Source organism: Macaca mulatta, chromosome 13 (assembly GCF_049350105.2).
Source record: "Macaca mulatta isolate MMU2019108-1 chromosome 13, T2T-MMU8v2.0, whole genome shotgun sequence".
Lineage (NCBI taxonomy): Eukaryota > Metazoa > Chordata > Mammalia > Primates > Cercopithecidae > Macaca > Macaca mulatta.
The window spans coordinates 8,968,729-8,994,026 of NC_133418.1; the positions used below are offsets into that span (position 1 = coordinate 8,968,729).

The following is a 25,298-nucleotide window of genomic DNA, read 5'->3' on the forward strand; positions in this document are numbered from 1 at the left end:
AATGACCTACTTTAAGGGGGGGAGAAAGGAGCTCTGTGTGAGCGTTTTGATCTAATTGACGGTGTGGGGTTGCATGCCCAAATAAGGCGCTGTTGGTCGGATCTGCGCGGGAGAGGGCTAGACAGCGAGAGGAACCGCGTCGGGGGCGACCCCCAGTCCACCGCAGGGGCCTGGCGCGCTTAGGAGACCCCTTTTGGCCACAAAATCGAGTATGACAGAAAAGGGCCAGCGGGGGCGCTTTCCCTCCAGGGCCACTTGCCGGAATGTACCAGGGACTGAGAGACGTCCGGAAAAGGCTGCCTCGCTCAGAGCGCTGCGCCAGGCCAGGCACCTAAGGCTAGGGAAGCGGTGACCTCGTGGGGGCGTGCAGGGGACCTTTCCCTCTCCGGGGCTTCCACCCTGGCGCCCCCCCGCTGTGAACGCCGCCGCCCGGGTGAAGGGGAAACTGGCCACGTTTCCGGACCTCGGCGGGGCTCACGGTCTCCGGTTTTCACCCGGCTCTGTCTTGGAGCCTCGAAGAGTATCAGACAGCAGCCCCGGCACCCGGGGACTATTCCTGCACCTCTGCCTCCCCTCCGCTTGGCGTTTGCGGGAGCCTTGGTAAAATCCTCCCTGTTTCTCTCGCGCGCCACTCTCTCCAGCTTCTTTTTCTTGGATTCTCGCCTGTCTCCTCCCACAGAGGAAAAAAAAAAAAAAAAAGGTCACGTATGTTTGGAAAAATATGTAGGTCAGTGGAACATTTCCTGCACTGGTGCAAAAGGAGAGGAGGGCAGCGGAGGAGGGGAGGGAGAGGCAGAGTGGAGCTCCGAGTGCCCGCTCCTGGCCGCAGCCCCACACCCCACGTGCCCCTGCTGGGGAGGGGGGCAATTAGCCGGTTCCTTTCCATCCTTGACCCATTTTCCGGACCAGCTACGTTCGCCTTAGGACAGGCACCGGTTATTCCTCCCCAGCAGTCGCTGCTGTCCTCCACCAAGCACCGCTCGCCCGCATCTCCCCCGACCGCCAAGCACCGCTCGCCCGCATCTCCCCCGACCCCCCGCCTCCTACCTGCCCCCGCAGCTCACTGAGAAATCGCAGTGGTCCCTGCAGAGACGCGCTTTGTGCCCTGGGTCGAGACCCGCGCGCAGCCCTGCCTTTGGAGGACAGTGTGTGTGTGTGTGGGGGGGGGTGACAGTCGCGTGCTCGTCCCCCCTCACCCCCGGCGCGGGACAGCAGGGTGGCAGCCCGCACTGCGAGGGTCTACACTAGGCGGGGGCGGAAGATTCCTTGTTCCCCCCGAGTGACAACTTTAATGGGACCTCGGCTGGCAGCCTCTACTCCACTTGCCTCTCCTCCCGGCCGGCTCACCTGGAAGCACAACCCCTCACTCCCCCAGCCCCGGCGCCCAACCCCGACCCTGCGCCCCAGGCCCGACCCCGCTGCGCGTCCCTTGCAGCCCAGCAGAGGCGGCGGCGGCGGCCTGGGGACTCGCGGGTGTCTGCACCGCCCAGGGAAGCCGGGGGTCTAGGGGTCCAGGGATCCGTCTGCCTGCGGCGCGCGCGGGGTATTTGTTCCAGGCTGGGTCGGGGCCAGGAGAGACCCCGCAGGCGGAGGCAGGCGAGGGAAGGAGGGGAAGGAGGGGAAGGAGGAGGAGGAGGGGGGGAGGAGGGGGAGGTGGAGAGGGAGGAGGGTGGAGGGAGGAGGCAGGGGAGGAGGCAGAGGCGGAGGCGGCTCTCCCCGCCGGCTCTGCGTGCGGAAGAGTTTGCCGCGCGAGCAGCCGGCCTCTCGCAGGAGCCGAGGGACCCGCGCGGCTGCGGCCCAGGAGCGGCGGCCGCGGAGCTAGGAGACCCGCAGCCGCGGCGGCGGCGGCGGCGGCGGCAGCAGCGAGAGCAGCGCCTCCCGCCGCCGCCCGGGAGGAGCTCGCCGCGCCCGCTCGCCGCCTCGTCTCCCAGCGGCGGCGGGAGGCGCGTCTCCCCGGCCCAGTCCGCGCCCGGCCCCGCGGGGCCGCTCCGGCCCGCTCCGAGGTAAGGGGCCGCGCCTAGGGGCGCGGGGGACCCAGGGTGGGGAGTACGTGCGCGCGGGGTCGCAGGACCCGGTCACCTGCTTGCCAGCGTGGAGGACGCGCGGGGGCGGAGGGGCGCTCAGGCGCGAGGCTGCGCGGCGCCGGGGACCCCGGACGCGGGGGCGCGGAGAGGTGGGTCCCCCCCATCACCGTCAGGCCGCTAGAGGCTTCGCGTCCTGCAGGAGGTAGCAACCGCTGGGCCGGTGGGCTCCGGGCGCGTCTCGACGCAGAAGACAGAGGACTGGGCACCCGAGCCTCGGAATTTAGGGGTCCTCGGGGTGTCCGACAGGGTGGACAGGGATCGTGCCCCAGGGCCACAGTTTTGGGGATTTCCCGCTGTTCTCTTCGAGCCCCATCGCGCGACCCTCCGAAACGTCAAGCGTCTTGGACCCCGGGAGAGTGTGGCATGCGCGCCCTGGGCCCGCGGTCTCTCGGAGTCCCTGGGTCGGAATTGGTTCCCGGCCGGATTGGGTGTGGAGTCGGTGCCCCAAACCCCCGTGCGCGCAGAGAGGGTGCAGCCTGGCTCCTCGCATCGCTGCCCCCCACCCCCACCCCGGAGCTCCCCAAGTTGGATGTCTGCGTGTGGTTTTGTTGGGAGATGTGCCCCTTTCCCAGCCGAGGAGGGACGCACCTTTGACCTTTCTAAAGAGCTGGGCAGGTCGGTAACCAGGGAAGGGACAGGCACCACGGGGCTAAATTCAAAACCAGTCCCATTCCTCTGCTTGCCACTCCTTAATTGCTCAAGGTAAGAAAGTTTGTTTCAGCCCTGTGATTCATAAATAATTAGTAACTAGTTTTGTTGATTAAGCAAGATGGAAACCTTGAATATACACATGCACGTCCACGAAGGCTAAGCACTCCCGAGGTTGTATCCGGGAGGCGTTCGTAGGAAAGTTAGAAGCCCTGGAGTTCAACAGGTGTTCAGGAGGGTCCCGGAGAGGAGTTTCGTCTTTATCCGTTGCTTTGGCATCCACCCCAACTTCATTAAAGTGGTTAGCCTGTTTTCTCACAGGTAAAACATTGAGCACTTATTAAATTAACTTAGTCAGCAGAGGCGAGGTAAACCGTCTTGATCGTTTAGAACCCAAACCTTATTTTCCTTAATAGAAAGGTTTTTCCTGTTTGGACTTCCCAGGTAATTAGTTCTAAAGTAGTTCCCAGCAAGAATCTGCCAGCACCTCTGTGACTCTCACTGTAGCTTGGTCCCCATCAGTGAATTGACCAACTAATTATGGCTTGCATTAAACACAGAGCTGCCCTCCTTGGGAGGCACTGTTCACATCAAGCGCACACACTAGCTCCATCTTTCTGCCACTAAGATGTCCTTAAAGGAAAAAGTTTGCCAAAAATAACCCCCAAATAAATAGTGTAATGTTTGAAAGAGTTATCCTGACCTGCGCCCCTATTTTACAAAAGCAAAAATTCAGTGTTTCATTACAGCGCTAAACCAGGACCAGTAGAAGTATTGGTATCTCTCAGCAGTCTCCTTAAAGATTTAGTTAAAAATAAAGTGTGCAACATAAAGACATTCAGTAATTATCTTCCATCTCACAGGGAGATGTGGAGTGTGGCTTAGAAGAATTGTAAATGCGCTGCTTTTAGCCGTTTGCTTCTTGGAAATCGATGCCTCTATTTATTTGCCGGTCTGCCCCACTGTGCGTAAATGTAGAATCGGTTTTATTCTCACTGCTTCCCAGAGGGGCTCCTGTGGAGGTGAAAGAAGGAAATACATTCTAGAGGAAATATGTTATTAATAAAACGTTACCTCCCAAAGAGTTAAACACGCCAAAAAGAACCAAGTGAAGCTTTACTAATTAGTGGTCTGATAAGAGTGGTCAGATGGTGACTGAAGAATTGATCTTTATATAGAAAACAACAACTGTTTTTAAGCTCATTTGGTTCTCTTAGAACAGTTCGGACCCTTTTAAAAATTTCTGGCTGTTTAATAATGCAAATGATGAAAATTGTCAAAGATAACACATATCACCTGACGTGTGCCATGTTTAAGTTGAATTCACCTTATTTTTTTGAACAATCTTTCTTAACTCTTGGTAGTCTTTATAGCTCACTCAACACTGCAACTTACTAGGTTAAAGACTGAAAGTTAATTTCTTCAAATTAAAATAATAAGACATGCATATACTTTTTAATATAACCATCTTTACATGTTCATTTTTTCAGAATCTTGCTTTTGAACCTTAAGAACCCAAAGGGCTAAGTCTTCTTTCTTAATTTTTAAAACAAGCATGTGTTTTGTTCTTTACATGAACCGTCGGTTCTCCCAATGTGATCACGACACTGTCCCATGCTGATTCCATGCACAGTGCAACTCTTTCCCAAGAGAGGTCAGATTTCGAGGTGTTGAAAATAGCCCAGTGACTCAGTATTCTTGGCTGCTTTATGCCAACGGTTTAATTGGCTGCATCATAGCAAGCATCTAATTGAGTTTCACATTTAAATAGTGGATGTGGTACTTGGTGCATTATTTGCTTACAGAAATGTCTGATTAGCATGTTCCTGATCCTCGTTCTATTTGTAGCAAAGATGTGAGGTCAGGGACTGTCACATTTCATATTCCCCACAGCATCTCATCCCGATGGGGCCTTGTTCAGAATAGATGCTCAGTAAATAGGTGTGAGAAATGAGCTGAATTGTTGGTGATCACTATCCAAAGGTTAGAAATTTCTGAATGCTAATGGAGTACTTAACCATGAGTAATTCTATTTTAAATCTCAAGGTGTTGATGATTAATAGTATCTCAGGGCACTAAATAAACATGTATTAAATATGAGCGTATGTTTAAAGGGGGAATTTTTAATGCAGTCTTTAAGGCACTACTGCTTCTCACTTGAATTAACTGAGAGTGAGGACCCCTTGGCATTTTAAGCAAAGTCATTTCTTAGGTAAAGTTCCCCCAGAGACCACTTGAACTTTTGTAAGTCTTAAAACAATGGGTGGTTCCATTTGATGGTTCAGAATAGAAAGGAGAGTGTTGATCCTCTACACTGGTATGAAAAAAATCTGTGTATAAGGAGATGGAGGATGCTGGATATCACAGTGCCCTGGAATCACCTGGGGCCCTTGGCAAGTGCAGATTCTAACTCAGGATGCCTGGGAGAGGACCTGAGCTGCATTTCTCACAGCTGCCGGATGCTGCACGCGGCAAGGTTCTGAGATGCATTGAATCCATCCAGCTGAGCATGTTTACTGAGCATATACCACATGGAGAGCCCAGATGATACAAAAATAAGAAGATGGGGTGTACCTGCCCTTGAGGAGCTAACAAGATGAGGTGCAGGGGAGAGAGAGAGGGATTATAAACTGAAAATGAGGTTCTGGGATGCCATTCTCCGGGGTGGTGGCCAGAAAGGGGCCCAGGAAAGGAGAGTTGCTGGTAGGGCTCCCACATCGCTGACCTTGACCTGTAGTCATATTTGAATGGAGAGCCTTGTGACTTGGCAAGAAATAAAATGCAGATTTTGAAGTCAGACGGACCTGGGGTAGCCTCCCAGCTCAGCTATGGCAATTTTTTAACCACCCTGAGACTCAGAGTCCTTGTCAGAAAAACAGTGCGAATGATGCTAACCTTGCCGAGTTTGTAGGATTACCAGTCAAGGACGTGTGTTAGGCCTAACAAAAGTGATTGCTTTTATTACCGTTGACAGGAGAGAGGAGGCTGGAAAGCAAGGAGGACGAGGAGGTTACTCAAATATGTTCCATGTAGTTCACCAATCAGAGATTCAGTTTGGTTAACCAGCAAACCCAAGGCCGGCCGTGGAGAACCGGGCCAGGGCCGGAGGGCAGGCAGCTGTGGAAGCTAATCAGAGGCAAAATGGAATTATTGGGAGCATGCTTATCTCCACCCTCTCCTGCAGTCCCTGGCTTCTGGTTTGCTTTGTTGATAGCCCTTCCTAGGATATTTTCATCTGAAGCTGTTCCTGGTACTTAAGCTGTAGGTTCTGTTGATCAAGACTGCTAGCGGCAATCTAGCGCTCTTTAAAAATGTAGTGGAGAGGACAAACAGCTCTCCCCTTTGAGGGGCATTGGTCTATTCCATGGTGGGTCACTTTCTAGGATCAAAGCCATCGGTCCATCTTTTGACCACAGTACGAGTTACTTGAAACTAGTGCCGGGCGTGTTGGAATTCACCTGGGGTGCCTTTTATGCTTCGCACTCTGAGATAATTGCTTCCTCCTGCCGTCTAGGAGAGATGGATATTTCAGTGCAATGGTGTCCTTCACCCTGATATTAGGAGGGGTCACCTGGGTGGCCCTGAAAACACTTCAACCAACGTCACTCTGATTTTTTAAAATATATTTTGGGATTCCATGTATTATTTGCAAAGACGATTTCTCTGCTACCATTTGCCTTCTACGCTCCCTAAAAGTAAATCTTGAAAACCAAGTTCTAAGAGAATGGCAATGGCAGTTTGATGTTTCGGGGGAAGGAAAAGTAGAGGAACCCCTGGAGCCAAGGCAGGCCTGGGTGAGGATGGAGAGGAGAGAGGGAGAGGAAGGCATCAGGCGTGGGAGTACCAGGATAGAGTAGTGATGGAGGCTGAAGCTGAGAGGTTGGGCCCCAGGACCCAATTTGTGGACTTTGCTGCTTTGCTGAAGGCCATGGCAGATAATGTTTCCAGACCACTGAAAATCATCCAGGCGTCCAGAAAACACAGGCCCATCTAAAGGCAGACAGGTGACAAGGTGACAGAACCTAGTGGTGTGATTCTTCTAGCCTCTTTTGAGCCAAAAATGACATGCACAGTTTTATGAAGGATATTTGAGTTCCTTGGTGGTAAAATATTCAGAGCTCGAGGTCATCTGAAAAACTTATTGTTTTTCTGTTTGTGAAAGTACATAGTTTTTGGAAAAGATGAAAAACAAGGAAAAAACCCCCCACAATTTCAAGATATATTTTCTGTTCAGTGTTTTTTCGATGTATTAAAATATTTTTATAATAGTTTATCTTAAAAAGCACATGGATATAATCTTGTAAAAGTTTTCAAATATTACAGAACCATTTCTAATAGAAAGAAAAAAATCCCCTTTGTCTTATGGCCTACCCAGTAATCATTCCGTCAGCTTTTATTTGCCTAGCAGAAAGTGGATTTTGTACAGTAGACTGCAAACCCACACCTGCCTCAGGAGGTTTATCTCATTGGCCATGCAAGTGAGGGTGGGGGTGCTGTCCTTGCCAGTGACTGGCTCAGGGTGAGCATGTGCACCCTGTTCTAGCCAATAAAATGTGAGGTTGGGCTACTGGGAGGCTTCTGGGAAAGTTTCCCTGGTCTTAAAAGAGGCAAGGAAGGAAACAGCTCTTTCCTTCCACTGGTTACTGTGATATGAGGCCGTAATGCCTGCAAACTGGGCAGCCATCAGCCATCAGAGGGGCTGGGCCAGGTCTCAGCTGACCTGTGGAAGAATGCAAAGGTGAAGAAGAGCAGGGAGCAGGGGGGTCTCTGTGGTGCCCTTGACCTTCTGAATTACACAAAGAAGAGTCTGTTTTCGAACACTTGTGAGATCATGAAACCATTACCAGATGAAGCAAGGTGAATTAGATTTTCTTTTGTAGCCAAAAGCATCCCATAACTCTCCACCCTTCTCAGGAGGTAATGACTGATAACCATGGGGCATGTTCTGCTAGTCATTTTTGGTGCATTTATGTATACACACACATACACTTTTAAAAACTAAGGCTGGGTGTGGTGACTCATGCCTGTAATCCCGGAACTTTGGGAGGCCGAGCGGGCGGATCATGAGGTCAGGAGTTCGAGACCATCCTGGACAACACGGTGAAACCCTGTCTCTACTAAAAATACAAAAATTAGCTGGGTGTGGTGGCACATGCCTGTAATCCTAGCTACTAAGGAGTCTGAGGCAGGAGAATCACTTGAACCAGGGAGTCGGAGGTTGCAGTGGGCCGAGATCCTGCCACTGCATTCCAGCCTGGCAACAGAGTGAGACTGTGTCTCAAAAAAATAAAATAAAAAAATAAAAACAACTCATTGTATGTATATTATTTAGCAACTTAATGTGGCATGGATTTTTTATGACATACCTTCTTTATTTTTAAAGGCTACAGAGTATTATTCAGAAGTACAAATAGGACATTATTTAACCCATCCCTATTAATAAACAATCTATTGAGTTTTGTTCCCACTTTTTCACTATTACAGTTTTTGTATTAACTTCCTTATTTGTATATCTTTGTGTACATTTCAAGATTTTCTAGGTCAAGGATTATTAGAATTCCTGGGTAAAGGTACATCTGTTTGAAATATTGATAGATGCTGCCAAATTGGGGACTAAAAAAGCTATGCCTGTTAACCGCCCCATCTACAGTGTGTAAGGGTGCCTTGTCTGCATTTCTTAACTAACACAAGATATTTTCCAGCTTTTAAATCTTTTTTTAATGCATTTTTACATGTTTAAGGTAATACCGTTTATAGTTTTCTATTCTGGTTGTTTGTCTTAACCTGAACGTAAGCATTTTTCCATGACATTAAAAATTTAAATTAAATTTTGTTGGCTACATAATAATTATACTTGTTTTTGGAGTGTTTCGATGGTACATGAAGACGCAAAGGAAATATTTGAAATAGAGGTTGTCTATGAAAATTAAGTGGATATGATCGACCTTGCAGTAAACCTGAAAGATTTTCTGGAAATGGTGTTGGGAGACACACCCCTCCAGTGATATGTTTCCGAGAAAACCCTGAGGAGATGGCCTTCCAGGTCTTTCTCAATCCAGTCAGATGGTAGGCTGCCTCCAGCAGTTCTAAGAAGCTTTGTTGCTTTTAAAATCCATCAGATTTACAGTCAGATAGGTTCTAAATTCAGTTCTCTGAACGTACAGTAGTTACGTAAACACTTCATACATTGCATGAGACATAGCTGAGAAGTGCATTTGCTGTATTCTTCAAATTTTTTTTCAACTTTTATTTTAGATTCAGGGGATACATGTGCAGGTTTGTTACCTGAGTATATTGCATGATACTGAGGTGTGGGGTATGAATGATCCTATCACCCAGGTACTGAGTGTAGTACCCAACAGTTAGTTTTTCAGTCCTTATCTCCTGGCTCCCTGCTCCCTCTAGCAGTCTTCAGTATCTATTGTTGCCATCTTTATGTCCACAAGTACCCAATGTTTAGCTACCACTTATAAGCAAGAACATGCAGTATTTGGTTTTCTATTTCTGTGTTAATTCACTTAGAATAATGGCATCCATGTTGCTGTAAAGGTCATGGCTTTATTCTTTTTATGGCTGCATAGTATTCCGTAGTATATATGTAACACATTTTCTTTATCCAGTTTACTATTGATGGGCATCTAGCTTGATTCCATGTCCAGTAGACATGGACATGGAATCACAATTGCTATTGCGAATAATGCTGTGATGAACATGTGAATGCATATATATTTTTGGTAAAATGATTTGTTTTCTTTTGGATAGATACTACTATCAGTAGTGGAATGGCTGGGTCAAATTAGTAGCTCTGTATTAAGTTCTTTGAGAAATCGCCAAACTGCATTCCATAGTGGCTGAACTAATTTACATTCCAACCAACAGTGCATAAGTTTTCTCTTGTCTCCACAGCCTCTCCAGCATGTGTTTTTTTTGACTTTTTAGTAATAGCCATTTTGGCTGGTGTGAGATGGTACCTCATTGTGGTTTTGATTTGCATTTATCTAATGATTACTGATATGGAGCATTTTTTCATGTTTGTATGTCTTCTTTTGAGAAGTGTCTGTTCATGTCTTTTGCCTATTTTTTAATATGGTTTTTGTTTTTTTGCTTGTTCAGTTGTTTAAGTTCCTTATAGATTCTGGATATTAGACCTTTGTTGACTGAATAGTTTGCAAATATGTTCTCCCACTAATGTAGATTGTCTGTTTACTTTGTTGATAGGTTCTTTTTCTGTGTAGAAGCTCTTTAGTTTAATTAGGTCCCACTTGTTAATTTTTGTTTTAGTTGCAATTGCTTTTGAGGACTTTCTTTTCCAAGGTCAGTGTCCAGAGTGATGTTTCCTAGGCTTTTCTCTAGGATTCTTATGATTGAAGCCTTATATTTAAATCCTTAATTCATCTTGAGTTAATTTTTGTATATGGTGAAAGGTAGGGGTCCAGTTTCATTCTTCTGCATATGGCTAGCTAACCTAGCCCCATTTACTAAAGACAGAGTCCGTTCCCCATTGCTTATTTTTGTCAACTTTGTTTATGCTCAGATGGCTGTAGGTGTGTGGCTTTATTTCTGAGTTCTCTATTCTGTTCTGTTGGTCTATGTGCCTGTTTTTGTACCAGTACCATGCTGTTTTGGTTACTGTAGCCTTATAGTATAGTTGGGTAATACGATGTCTCCAACTTTGTTCTTTCTGCTTAGCATTGCTTTGGTATTCAAGCTCTTTTTTGGTTCCCTGTGAATTTTAGAAGAGGTTTTTCTAGTTCTGTGAAAAATGACATTGGTTGTTTGATAGGAATAGCATTGAATCTGTAGATTGCTTTGGGCAGTATGGGCATTTTAATAATATTGATTCTTCCAATCCATGAGCATGGAATGTTTCTGCATTTGTTTCTGTCATCTATGATTTCTTTCAGCAGTGTTTTATAGTTCTCATTGTAGAGATCTTTCCCCTCTTTAGTTAACTGTATTCCTATGTATTTTATATTTTAATGGCTACTGCAACTGGCTGCAAATGGAACTGATTTTTTTGTTTTTTGTGAGACAGAGTCTTATTCTGTTGCCCAGGCTGGATTGCAGTGGCATAATCTCAGCTCACTGTAACCTTCGCCTCCCAGGTTCAAATGATTCTCCTTGTCTCAGCCTCCCAAGTAGCTGGGGACTACAGGCATGCACCACCATGCCTGGCTAATTTTTGTATTTTTAATAGAGACGAGGTTTTGCCATGTTGACCAGGCTGGTCTTGAGCTCCTGACCTCAAGTGGTCCATTCGCCTGATCCGAGAGCTTCTGAACAGTGTTCTTGATTTGGCTCTCAGCGTGGACATTATTGGTGTGAAATAACATAGAAATGCTACTAATTTTTGCACATTGATTTTGTATCCTGAAACTTCATTGAAGTCATTTGTCAGTTCTGGGAGACTTTTGGTGAAGTTTTTTGGGGTTTCCTAGCTATAGAATCACATCAACAGCAAAGAGAGTCTGACTTCTTCATTTCCTATTTGGATGCCTTTACTTTCTTTCTGTTGCCTGATTGCTGTGACTAGCACTTCCAGTACTGCGTTGAATAGAAGTGGTGAGAGTGGGCATCCTCATCTTGTTCCAGTTCTCCAGGGGAATGCACTTAAATTTTTTTCATTTCTGCTAGAGAACAGAGGAAAGCAAATGAAATGGATAAAACTCATAAGAAGTGTTAATCACCCTTCAGGCAAGGGCACATTTGAAAAGCACCACTCTTGGTCATGGACCTCTGATCATCCTTCTACTTTCTCACTCCTAAGTGATAGTGCATAGCCCAGGAACACCCACCACCTGCTGTCCTCCAATAGGAAAGGAAAAGGCAAGATGACAAAAGAAAAAACCTTCTCAGAGTCAATAGAGACCACACACAAAAAAATACCTTGAAAGCAAACAAACAAACAAACAAACAAACAAACAAACAAAAAACCTATCAGTAGACTTCCCAGGGATATCATGAGGCAGCCAGCATAGCTCTTTGGTCTTTGTTGCATATATTGAGGCATCCCAAATATCCTAACGTGAATAGAATTATTAGTCATCAAACTACATGCAGTAACATGACAGATGGTAGAAGAAACTTCGAGATCACCAAGAAATGAGAATGCCTCCATTTTTTATTAATTTTTATGAATGTCTATATTTTTGGCATACAAATGCAAACATTTGCTTTCTCCTTAATTCAGACAGGTTAACTCCATTTCTTTTTATTTTATTTTATTATTATACTGTAAGTTCTAGGGTACATGTGCACAACATGCAGGTTTGTTACATATGTATGTGTATGCCATGTTGGTGTGCTGCACCCATTAACTCGTCATTTACATTAGGTATATCTCGTAATGCTAACCCTCCCTCCTCCCCCCACCCCATGACAGGCCCGGGTGTGTGATGTTCCCTGCCCCGTGTCCAAGTGTTCTCATTGTTCAGTTCCCGCCTATGAGTGAGAACATGCGGTGTTTGGTTTTCTGTCCTTGCGATAGTTTGCTCAGAATGATGGTTTCTAGCTTCATCCAACCCAGCGGCTAGTCATGATTCTCCGACATGGACTGGAGTCCTTTTGGAGTATTTTCACAAACAGTCCCCATCAGTAGAAGTCAGATCTGTCTTTAGTGTTACATAGAAACATCCGTCCATTATTTTTTCAATCTCAGAACCTGATGGCTTCAATTTTCCATTATTCTATCATGGAGGGTAAAGACCTTTTAGAAGCAGACAGCATCATAGGTCCACATAGGTCACGGGGCAAACAGGGCTGATCACTGCCTGTTGACAGAGTGTTGACAGTAAGGGAGGGGTGGAAACATTATCTTGTAGGTAGAGAGGATTTTTGAGGAGGTGGGTTGGAGTGAGGACAAGGGGAAACCAGTCTGTCTGCTACATTGATCTACCAAATATTATGTTTGGGCCAGGCACTGTGGCTCATGCCTGTAATCCTAGCACTTTGGGAGGCTGAGGCAGGTGGATCACCTGAGATCAGGAGTTCGAGACCAGCCTGGGCAACATGGTGAAATCTCTTCTCTACTAAAAACACAAAAATTAGCCAGGTGAGGTGACAGCTGTAATCCAAGCCACTTGGGAGGCTGAGGCAGGAGGATCACTTGAACCCAGGAGGGAGAGGTTGTGGTGGGCTGAGATTGCGCCACTGCACCCCAGCCTGGGTGACAAAGCGAGACTCTGTCTCAAAATAAATAAATAAATAAATAAATAAAAATAATATAAAAATAGATCGTAGTTTGCCACGTCAACAATTCCGTTTGTGTTGTCTACGAAAGACATGGCATACGGTATCATCAGTTGCTGCAAAAGATGCCTAATTCCCTGGAGATCAAGATCTAATAACAAATATGAGGAAAACATTAAACCCCAAGTTGTGGGGTGTGTGGTAGGGTGGGGGCGGATGTGTCAACTGGAACCTTGCTGAGAACGATTGCTATGCAGCTCTGTCATCTCAGCTCATCTAATGACCAAAAACAGATGGAAGTTTTTATGTGACCTCTCCAAGGCCTCCTTAATGGTCAGAGAGAATTTTCCTTTTATGGCCTCCCCCCTTTCCCCTTCGTAGCATTGTGGAAGAGAGAAATTCATTCACAGCCAATTTGCATGGCAGTTTTGTTGAGGTTTTATGATCTCTCAAGCAAAATACAATCTTTTTTCATTTGATCTGAAAAGGCACCACTTTTGGAGACTCTGTCCAGGGGAAGCACAGGAGCCCTGGATTTGGAGTTCAAGGTGGCCTTGATGAAAATAGGCCCCCATCCTGCATTTTGTCTTCTTCCTGGCTTTTCCGTTCTCTCAAACCTGCAAACCCATGCTCTTCTTGCCTTTGTTTGCTGTCATTTACCCCCTAGCATGCTGATTCTCAGCTCACAGGGCCCCAAGTCCTTAACTTGCTCTCCAGTTATTCCTGGGGTGCTTCCTGGCAAGGCTCCAGCTGCTGGCATCGTTGCTCTTGTCCCCGTGTGTGTGTGTGATTCTCATGACCAAGCTGGGCTCTGCCTGGGCCTGTGATCCCCGCTGAATCCCCTGCATCTCTCCATTCCATGGAGAGAACGAGAGAAGAACTGCTGGCTCCTGACGGCCAGACAACAGATATGAGCCCCTCAAAGAGAGTCTCAAGAAACTCACCGCACCCTGAGCCACCTGTATCTCCCTTCCCGGCCTGGGCAGGTCATTCATCATCCTTGTCCCCTGATTTCTGTAGAAACCTGCTCTAAGCACTTACCTGGCAGTTGCCATTGCTGCACCTGCCCTGGCAATTGTTGGCTCCTCCTCAGCCAGGGCCTGCTGCTATTGCTGTACCAGTTCAGGGAGTCATGTTCCTGGTGCCCTGCGAAAAATGGGGATTTCTTGGGCAGCAAGGTGGTGCCCTCCAGTGTGCTCCACATCTGTTTGGCTTTGTGCTGTTTGGTATATACACAGTCCCTCAGTGGGGGTTGTTGGTTAGTCTTCCAACTGCACAATAGGTTTCTCTCCTCTCGCCGTGCCTGGTCTAGTAGCATTCTCACCACGAGAACGTTGCTGCTGGCCCACTTAAGAGACCTGGGTTGGCCCCTGCCTGGCAAAGACCCAGGCAACAGTGGAGGTTCCTAGTGCAGGAGACACCATACTTAAATTTTAAAAGGAATAGTTAATTCTTGGGCTCCCAGTTTCTGGGAAGCTGTACTGTGTTTGCATAAGTTAGCTGTCCAAAGTGGTCCGCTATCTAACCTTTTCGTACAAAATCTCCTTGTGTTTCCCTCGTGCCATGTGTCTAAGCACATATCTCTATGAAGCAACGGCATTTCGTTGCCCATTTGGTACTTCTTTGGGTGGTATCATTCGGATGTGCTTCCCTGAGGCGATGTCTGTTCTCTAACAGCTCAGACTTTGGCAGCTCTTGCATCTATTGCAGCCTGTTTATATGAGACACCTATAAAAACATTCAGCCTGCGCCATGGGTGTGCCAGCAGCACCCTATGACCAGATTTTAAATCACAGCGTGTGAGTGACCATCGCCGTATGGGCCAGGGCACTTTGAAATGGTGTAACGAGGACAGCACGTGACCCATAGCAGAAAGCTTTGACACCCTGATATGGTCACTGTGACTAAGTGACCTTGGCAAGTTGCATAAACGCCATGACTCAGTTTCTTCATCTGTGAAAGGGAGATACTGATACTCAGGATGAGAATCAAGAGGAGAGAATGCTTGTTAGAGTTTCATAAAAATGAAAAGTACTGCTATTGATTTATTTTGTGCTGTGCAGTTCACTCAAGCTCTTGCACACCCAGCTGGGTAAATGCCAGCCTCAAGGTGTTTTCTTCTTGAATGAAGTACTTGGTTTTTTCAGACAAGGTACATTCTAGCAATTAAAACCCCAACATATCCCAGTGTTCTCTTGAGAGCTGACATAAAGTGGAGGAAGTGAAATACTTCAACTCTAGAAGCCAAACACTCAGAATGTCTTGGCAGTTGCTTGGGGCTGCACAGCGTGCTTTTGAAAGCTTTTGCCATTTCTAAGAGCAAAGTACCCTGATAACCTTTTGTGTCTGATATTTCAATCCAAATCAAATAGCCTCTGTGTAGCCCATGGATTCTGAGATTTTTATGGGATGTGTGGGGCTGTTTTGCCATGATGAATGTGACGTGTGCTACTTCGTGTGGCCTTTTGTTTTTTTTCTAAAGAGGCTTGGCTTGCAGAATGGAGGCTCAGCTCCCGCAGTTCTTAAAGGATCCTGTTGTTTGTCTCCTATGTCAGGATCCTCTAAAGAGTAGGGATCGCCTGGTTTTCAGTGGAACCAGGAGTTTATTCTTCAGATTGGAGACACACTCCCAATTCTGGTTAATACGTTGGTTTGAGATGGAGGGAGAGAACCCCAGTGATCATCTGGTACAACATGGTGTACCTTCTCCAGATAAAAACCAGAGGCTCCGAAAGCAAAGAGGCCTTTGCTGAGTCCTGGAGCTTGCCTGGCACCGAACAGACCTGTTGACCCCTTCCTGGTGGCTCAGTGCTTCTCTTTCTCTGATGAGCCCTGGAGAGGCTTCCTCACCTGGAGAATCAGGGGTTTCTCAGGCCCTGCTTCCAGAGAGTCTGTAAGAACCAGGCTTTCTGGGCTCAGCCGGCGCACTCTCCAGCCAGAGGTTTTACGAGGGTCACGCCACAGCCGACTGCCCGCTCTGCCTGAATCGCCTTATCTCTCTGTGTGCTCTCCACAATCTGCTCTCTGCCATGAGTGGCATAAGATAAGGAAGGCTGGTTGCTAGAGGCAGCTGGGTATAGGGAGAAACAAGGACAAGGATGGACACGGACCGTCCACTTAAGTTCTGGGAACCAGCTGACTCTCTTAGGCACGGACATCTGACTTTTTTCAGATAAACAGACTGAACACACAGAGCTCATTCATGCCTATGAAGGAGAATAAACTGCTTACTTACTTGACCAACTTTTAATAGTGCTTCTTGTGTATGCCAGGCGGGGTCAGGGTCAACTGCAGGATTTTCTCACCCACACTTTTCAATCCCATAACATTGCCATCCTTGGCTATCCCTTTATCATTTTTCTTTTCCTTCTTTCCTTCTTTCCTTCTTTCCTTCCTTCCTTTCTTTCTTTCTTTCTGATGGAGTCTCACTCTGTCGCCCAGCCTAGAGTGCAGTGATATGATATTGGCTCATTGTAACCTCTGCCTCCCAGGTTTGAGCAATTCTCCTGCCTCAGCCTCCCAAGTAACTGGGATTACAGGCATGCGCCACCATGCCCAGCTAATATATATATATATATTTTTTGTATTTTTAGTAGAGACAGGATTTCACTATGTTGGCCAGGCTGGCCTCAAACTCCTGACCTCAAGTGATCTGCCTGCCTTGGCCTCCCAAAGTGCTGGGATTACAGGCGTGAACCACCACGCCCGGCCACTTTATCATTTTTCCATAACGATTGAGGCAAAGTAAAAATATCGTCAGGTCCAAGGATCATTTGGGAATGGGGAACCCTGTGTTCGACAGTCATCGTTACAGACACGAGTTTGCTCATCTGCTTTGACAGCAGTCACTGGAGGGAAGCACTGTGCTATTCCCATTTTCCATACAGGCCACCGAGGCGCAGGTGAGTTAAATGACCGGCATGAGGACAGTCAGAGCAGGAACTTGAATTTCACTGTTTAGAGAAGAACCTGAAATAGAACAGCTCGTTTTTATTTACTTTTTCTGAAATGTTGCTTTGAAGAAAATGGGATGTGTGTAAACCAAATCCAGCATCTGAGCCTGCCTTCTTGAGCTTCAGCAGTTTTTTCTTGAGCAGGAGGTGACCGTGTGGCGGCTGGGTGCATGCCGGGGTAGGAAACCACTCCTGTTTGGTGTCCATGCTCGACTCCACCCTTTGGAGGAGGAGGCTGTGTGTGAAAGGGTACAAAAGAGGAACGCTTGCAGGAAAATCTTTTTTAGGACAAAATCATTATTCTGTTCCTTGCTGTCTTTTAGTAGCGAACCAGCTTTCCAAAATTGTTTCTCTGGCTGTAATAAGGATTGTTAAATCAGGACACTCATTATGTCTCTCCTCATTTTGGAGTCAGGTACATCTTTCTTCAGCTGAGCTCAACCTAGAAGCCAGCAGGGAAAGGTAGGGGCCAGCCTCCTGGACCACATTTGTAAAACACCTTTTCACCTTGGTCTCATCATTCTGCGCCTGGAAAACCCAAGATGGACTGAATTTATGGGGAAGCCTCCTAGAAGTCATTCAGGATCACCCCAAAACATATCCTCCTGCCCCTTTTCCCATCCATATCTAAGCACAGACCTCAGCACTCAACGTAATATAAAGGAAATACACGCAAGCAAGATATTACAGACTTTTGAATAACAGGGTTTTGTAAGTCATTGTTCCTCAGTTTGACTGCTGGGGAGTATCTCCAAAGTGATCCACTTAACTAATTGAGGGCAGTTCAGAGCATCCCAGCCCCACTCCCGCCACCGGCCTTGGTTGTAAGCAGGGATGCCAGGCGCTGTTTGCGAGATGGTAGTGAGGAGCCGGGTTAGGTTACTTTCGCTTTGTCTACCTTCCTGCTGCCACCGTTTATGAAAACAGAAGCAAAATCTGAACATAAACATCAGTAAAGTAATTGGATCGACATACATATAGACACACAAAATCAAATTTGCCCTAGCGACCTTACTTCGATGTGTACCACCCCCTACCAGAGCGGTGGGAACAGCCACCTAGTGCCTTCTCAGAATAAGCATATTACCCTGACCCGAGTCATTTCTGTTTTGTTTTCTTCTCCCCACCTGGAATCCTTGAATAACACCTGTCTGAATTATTCTGGGCTGTATATCGTTTCAGAGAGTTCTAGGAAACAATACTGAAACTGATTTCGGAAGGCTTTTCAGCTGGAAGACATGGCCACTCATGCCTGCGCCTGGGGACAGTGATGGTAGGGGAGGGTGAGGTTGGGATGACCTGTTGTCGGACCAGCCGTGGAGTAACAGGGTCAGGAGTTAGCGATTCAAGGGGTACCTCCGAGTTCCCATTATGCAGGTCAGAGGTGGTTCTACCGTTGAATGCCCTTCTTCTTTTTTCCGTACACACGGAATTTTTTTGCATCTTGGTTCCAATGCCTCCCTGGGTTCTATGGCATTGCAGCTTTGCCCCGTCATGAAGGCAAGTCCCCAGGCCACATGTATAGTGTTGGAGGAAAGAGGTATATAGGGTTTGGGAGGAATGGGGTTTTCCTCCATTTTCCCAGATGGGGAAATGTTTGGTCAGAAATATGAAAGAACTTTGAAAAGAACATGAGATGAGGTCTGTGAATTGTGAAACAAGGTGCTCCTCTTAGTTCTGGGGCAGATTTTTCAGGATCAAGAACTAAAACCAAGAATACCTTTGAACACTTCAGTGTGGCTCATCTGGTGGCCACACTCACATTGCTATTTCCAGTAAATTACATCGCTTACAGACACTAGAGCCATACAGCAGCGGGTCCCCATCCTTCCAGAGTTATTAATGTTCTAGGACAGATCTAGCATCCCAAGGAGATTTTATTTCAGCTAAAGCAGAAGCCTGAATTCACTTGAGTTCAGGCAGATTAGATAATTCATCCAGATTACTTGAGGCCCCAAATGAATCTGACAGTCTAAAAGTTAGATTGTAAAAGGCTATATTGATCCTAATATCTTTTTTTTTTTTTTTTTTTTTTTGAGGCGGAGTCTCACTTTGTCACCCAGGCTGGAGTGCAGTGGCCGGATCTCAGCTCACTGCAAGCTCCGCCTCCCGGGTTTACGCCATTCTCCTGCCTCAGCCTCCCGAGTAGCTGGGACTACAGGCGCCCACCACCTCGCCCGGCTAGTTTTTTGTATTTTTAGTAGAGACGGGGTTTCACCATATTAGCCAGGATGGTCTCGATCTCCTGACCTCGTGATCCGCCCGTCTCGGCCTCCCAAAGTGCTGGGATTACAGGCTTGAGCCACCGCGCCCGGCGATCCTAATATCTTATTCTCTGTTATACCTAACTATAGATTTCCATTTTTCTTTTGTTTTTTTGAGGTGAATTTTCGCTCTTGTCATCCAGGCTGGAGTACAATGGTGCGATCTCAGCTCACTGCAACCTCCGCCTCCCGGGTTCCAGCTATTCTCCTGGGATTACAGGCATGCACCACCACATCCAGCTAATTTTTTTGTATTTTTAGTAGAGATGAGGTTTCTCCATGTTGGCCAGGCTGGTCTGGAACTCCTGACCTCAGGTGATCCACCCTCCTGTGCTTCACTTTTGAAGTCCATCTCCTTCTATAGACACTCTTAGAACCGTAAACAGCTACTCTATGTTTAAATAACATTTTTTTCTTTTTGATGGAATTTAGGATTGACTTGAAAATTGCTCATGGTTAGTAGATGCAGAGTGTGTGAAGGCAGATTTTTCTCATCTATATTCAGGGAATTTTATGCTTTACATGAACAGCAGATGTTAATGGCATTACTCCGTTCACCTCTCCGGGCCCCGGGACCTTTGCCCGTACTGTTACTGCTGCCCTGGAACACCCTTCCTTCCATCATTGCTTGCCAGTCCTTGTTCACCCTTTCGGACAGCTCTGGCTTCTAAGAGCCTGCCCACAGGGGTCGGATGTCTGTCCTCTGGGCTCCGACAGAGCCTCCTGCGTGTCTGTTACATGGCAGTATCTAGATTTTACAGTTCCAGGGTTACCAGTGTGGCTCTCTCCTTCAGTTAACTGCAGTGAAGACTGCCGGTTCCCAGGAGCGGGGACCACCTGTTTTTTCTCCCGTCTTTCAGGAGCTGCTGTGGAGTAGACTTGCTCCATCCGTGTTTATTGAACTGCACTGAAGGACAGGAAGCCTCTGTTCATTTGAACGGAGACCAACCTTTTAAAATTATTCATTTGTAAGTCCTTGAGATGCACCATTTTATTAAATCCACTTGTATTCACAGACCCGGGTTCCTCACAGCCCTCTAATGCACCCTTCTGGTAGCCACTTTATACCCCAGACAGTCTTCTCTCCACAGCCCCCACTTTTTTTTTTAAATCTTAATCCACAACAACCTCATGTTCCTGAGGCTTTGGGGTTTCGAATCTGGAATTCCAGAGTCGATCTGTCAGAGAACATCAGATGCCTGTGAAGTCATCAGTTTCACGGTGGTGGGGCAGGGAACCTGAGAACCATCTCCATCGGAGAAGGTCACGTGTGCGAAGAGAAAGAGCAAGGGGCAAACAACAATTTGATTCCATTTTAGTTAAAAATAAAAAATGAAAAAGTGAAAAGAATGATCTGTCTAAATATAAGCATGAGGAAGTCTAGAACACGGTGCTTACCAGTCAAGTTTGGAGTCAGGCTGCCTGGGTTTACATCTCAGCTCCACTTCTCCTTCACTGTGCAACTTAGGAAAGTGGCTTCAATCCAGGCTCTCCATTCCTCCTCTGTACGATAGGGATAATTGTAGGATCTGCTTCAGGATGTTCTGAGGATTCACGGAGACAACATATGCAAAGCCCTGCAGTTGTGCCTGGCATGTAGTAAGCAAACAGTGCTTATTACTTGTTACTGTTCAATTTTGTAGACTGGGCACGATGACTCACACCTGTCATCCTAGCACTTTGGGAGGCCGAGGCAGGTGGATCACTTGAGGTCAGGAGTTCAAGAACAGGCTGGCCAACATAGCAGAACTCTGTCTCTACTAAAAATACAAAAAAATTAGCCAGGCATAGTGGTGGGAGCCTATAATCCCAGCTACTTTGGAGGCTGAAGCAGGAGAATTGCTTGACGAACCCAGGGGGCGGAGGTTGCAGTGAGCTGAGATTGCCCCTCTGCACTCCAGCCTGGATGAAAAAGTGAAACTCTGTCTCAAAAGAAAAAAAAGAGAATTTTCTACAGTGACTATGTATGCCCATGCCAAATATACCTATGAAAAATTTGGAGAAAGTGTTAAAAGAAGAAATCAAGCATAATCCCTATGCGTGTGCCTAAGATCTGGCCCTGTGTAGAGGGGCCAGAGGGGCTGGTGACTTGTTGATGTGACCAATGACCAAAGGTTAGAACATTCAATAACCAGACTGACCCTCCAGAATTCCATCTACACACACAAAAATACATTTACACATACACATATACAAACATGCATATACACGTACCACATGCATACATACCTGCATATGTGTATATACATTTGCACGCACATGCATACACACATGCACACATATACATATGCACACATGCATACACATGCACAAATACGTGTATACAGCCACAGAAAGACACATACATATGCACATACATGCACAGCATATACACATGCATATATATGCATGTATACAATATACATGTAAAGTGCACACATATAACTGCACATGTATGCATACTATATACGTAAGTGCATGTACACATACACATGCACACACATGCGTATGCACACATAAATACATGTAGGCACAAATATACACATGCATGCATAGCATATTCACATGCACATATGCATTCACACAGTACACATATACACACATACGTGCATGTATGCACACCATACACGTACACATACATGTTCACACACATAGACACACACACAAGCCCCCTGGTGCCAGGAAGACTGGAGCATGTCTTCCTAGGTATTTACATGTCCAAAGGGTTCATGAAGCCCAGATCACAGAGACAACTCTAGGTCATAAAAGCCCAGACTCATGAGGCTTTCTGACCCCTGGAGATATTTTGTTTACACTTTAAAAGGTTGGGATAAGAACCTAGGATCCTTTCCATCCCATCTCCAAGGAGCTAAAGGTTTCTCTCCCTTCTTTATGTTTGGGGAGGGAGGCAGCTACTCCTGCACGTAGACAGAATGCATTGTGTGCCATCCCTTGTCAATGGGAACTTCGCCTGCGCCCACATAGAAAATTTCCTTCGACTGTCATCACCCTGCCTGTGGTCTGAGTGTGGGGGCTGGTGCTGCAGTTACTCTGGCCGTTAGTCACGGTGTGAGTGTCAGTAAAGAAAGGGCTCTTTTGCCTGACCCGGCTGCCTCCTCTTTCTGCAGTATTCACTTATATAAAGTCCTCAGTCGTGCAAGGTGAGCAGCATCTCAGACCCTGCACAGTTTCACAAAAGCAGGTCCGTGTAACTGAGCTCTTCACTGGTCTAGAGAAACCTATGTCCTGGTCTCTGGGATATGTTGATGTGTTTGAGGAATCGGACGACAGGTCAGCACAGCCCACAGGTGCATGGTTGAGAGCAGCAGGCTCCATGTGGCCGCACCAGTATTCCTTCTTTTAGCAGAGACATTCAGTGCATCAACAGCCAGTTTTGTAGCTGGATTCTTTTTACAGAAAAGTACAGTTCTATTATAATGAAGCAACTCTGTCCTAAGCTATTCCTGAGAGGAGCGGAAAATCCTGGGATCAGCCAGGCGCGGTGGCTCACACCTGTAATCCCAGCACTTTGGGAGTCTGAGGCGGGCCGATCATGAGGTCGAGAGACTGAGACCATCCTGGCCAACATGGTGAAACCCCGTCTCTACTAAAAATACAAAAATTAGCTGGGCATGGTAGTGCATGCCTGTAGTCCCAGCTACTCAGGAGGCTGAGGCAGGAGGATTGCTTGAACCCGGGAGGCAGAGGTTGCAGTGAGCTGAGATTGCGCCACTGCACTCCAGCCTGGCGACAGAGCAAGACTATGTCTCAAAAAAAAAAAAAAATGCTAGTATCTGTTCCCTGGTGTCCCCACTTTTGATCAGCCTCACCTGGGAATTTCATATATTTTCTGATCAAGGTCCAGAGTCTCTACTTGAGCTTGAATCATTGGCTATAAAGCCTCCCCTGCCCCCAGCATTGCACACACATTAAAATCAGATTACAGCCAGACAGCAATACAGTTTTGGAGGCTGAGGGGGCAGGTAAAAAGCACATTTTTAGATAAACAGGGAATCAGAGCCTCCGTTATGGGAAAATGTTTTGATAGTCTCAGGTAAAAGTCTGCTTAGAAAAATTTTCACTGTAAGTTTTCAGTATGTTTTGAGATAGTTTGTCCTATATACTGATATTTGCTCATTGTTGAAATGGCTCTGACCCTTGTTTTCTGTTATTTAACACTTATGTTAAGCAGAAGAAACATAAAATGCTTTCCAAACTTCAGTATTCACTTTAACGTTTTCTCGATTAAGAAAAATTTCCATTTCTCTCAAGGAAGTAGATGATATTTATAAAGATATCTGAAGGATCTCTTTGTAAAGGAAAATGAATGAGGTTTAGAAAGGACTCTGGCAGGAAGGAATAATTCCTTTTCAGAATGTCCTTTATCTCACCGATCAATCAGTTGTTCAGATGGTTTGGAAAATGAGAAGATGGTATCCTGATAAGCCATTCCAGAACTAAGGAATTCCAGCTCGCATGTCTTCCATTTGCTCAGAAGGAGACAGAAATGGAAGATTAGGAGGATTAGATACTCCAAGAGGAGATGAGAAGAGAAATGGTGGTGAAGATGACTGCCCTGATAGGGCTGGGTCACCCGTAGTACACAGACTCCCAGGGCCATGTCAGCTCTCACTGTCTGCAGGCTCACAGCCTGGCCACCCGATTTCTCCTTCAATCCTGACCCAATTAAGAATAGGGTTTGTGTCATCAGCCCCATACTTAGTGAAGCGATTTATCTACCGAGCATTTGCCCAGCAAGTACCAGGCTCCCACCATGCTCAGCTCTGTGCTGGATATGGGGTACCACTGAAGGAGGACTCTGTGGGGTTGGGGGGAGGCTCAGAGCTAGGAAGGACCCTAAGGACCCTTGCCCAGGATGTTAGGAGAGTCAGGGGTTCTGATCAGCAAGTGTTTTGATAAATCTCCTTAAGCATATATTTTATACTTGGAACACCAATTTTCAGAGGATTAGAAGAAATAAGTACACTCAAATGCTACAGAAAAGTTCACCTTTCTTTGCTCAGTTAGCCTCCAGTGGTACTGAGGAGAAGGGACCCGTGATTCTGAACAGTTTTCTGCATGATTCCCCACCAACTCTGCAGCTATGAAAGGTGTAGGGTACCACACTGATACGCATCGACTGCAGAGTGCGTTTTGAAACAAACCCTTCATATTTTTCTTTTCCATTTAGCTCCTATGTCACCAGATGAATATAGGGGAACGTTCGGTTGTTTGAAATCTAGATCAGTGAGTATTTCATATTGATGCTGTCCAGATGAGTCATCCTTAGTACGAGAAAGTGAGACGAGAGTGTTTTGTGATCGTTCGTACTGGTCGTGTCTAGTTGCACCTCTTTCCAGAGGAACAGTTGACTCTTTCACTGAAATTAATTACTTTTCCTTGTGCCACTTTCGTTAGAGAAGGAGAGAGAGAGTCAAGGGTGAGGCAGGCATGAGAGACGTTGTACTGTGGGAATAAGCAAAGACCACCCAAATGAGAACAGAGGCCATTTATCCAGAGCTTGCACTGGTGAGGGTGTCGGCCACCAGCACTTGTGCTTGGCAGAGACTTAGAGGCGGGCAGGGGGTGGGAAAGCCTCACGGTGGAAAGAGGGAAGGCTCCAGGCATGCCCTGATTGGAGGCTATTGGCGTGGAGGAGCTGCAGGTGGCTAACTAGCAGTGGGGCCTCCTGTGTGGTCGGTTAGGGGAGCATGTTTGGCTCTCTCTGGTTGGTTCTAAGTTGGAAGCAGTGGATCGCGGTGGAATTAGGACAGTTGTCATTTATTAATCAAGTCCTGGCTGGTTGGGGCTGATTGTTACGGTTTGGCTTCCTGGATGGCGGCTGGAGATAGAGGTCTGACTTCTTCCAAGTTTGACTTAGAGCAGGCTGGCTCCATGCTGATTATTGTAGATGAGGGGCTAACTTCCTGTACAGGTTGCTGCAGGCCAGGGATCGGGTTCTATTTTTAACATACGGTCTGCCCATTGTCCATTTGCACGTTCAGTCTCTCAGTGCCAGTGTAGCGCTGGCTAAGAACAAACAACAGACCCAGCACACTGGTTGGCATAGGTTAGCATGGGAGCCACCCAGCCAGGTAGCTAACTAGATGCACTCAGGCACTCACACTGCTCCAGTGGACGCCAGCTGGGGCCACACTGCAGCCATCCAATGTCAGCCCTGG

The 25,298-nt window shown here is 46.8% G+C and overlaps 1 protein-coding gene across 5 annotated transcripts in view; it reads left to right on the forward strand.

The window, feature by feature from the left end:
• The first annotated feature begins 1,727 nt into the window (after positions 1-1,727).
• The window catches only part of NPAS2 (neuronal PAS domain protein 2), a 175,853-nt gene continuing 152,282 nt past the window's right edge, over positions 1,728-25,298 (forward strand). For 2 of the 5 annotated variants that reach the window (XM_077958874.1, XM_077958875.1), the window contains exons 1-2: positions 1,728-1,862; positions 1,937-2,003. The gene's annotated coding sequence lies outside the window, so the exon portion shown is untranslated. Of the gene's footprint in view, positions 2,004-25,298 lie in introns of all 5 variants that reach the window. The other 3 variants (XM_028832241.2, XM_028832242.2, XM_028832243.2) reach the window with 2 other exon arrangements.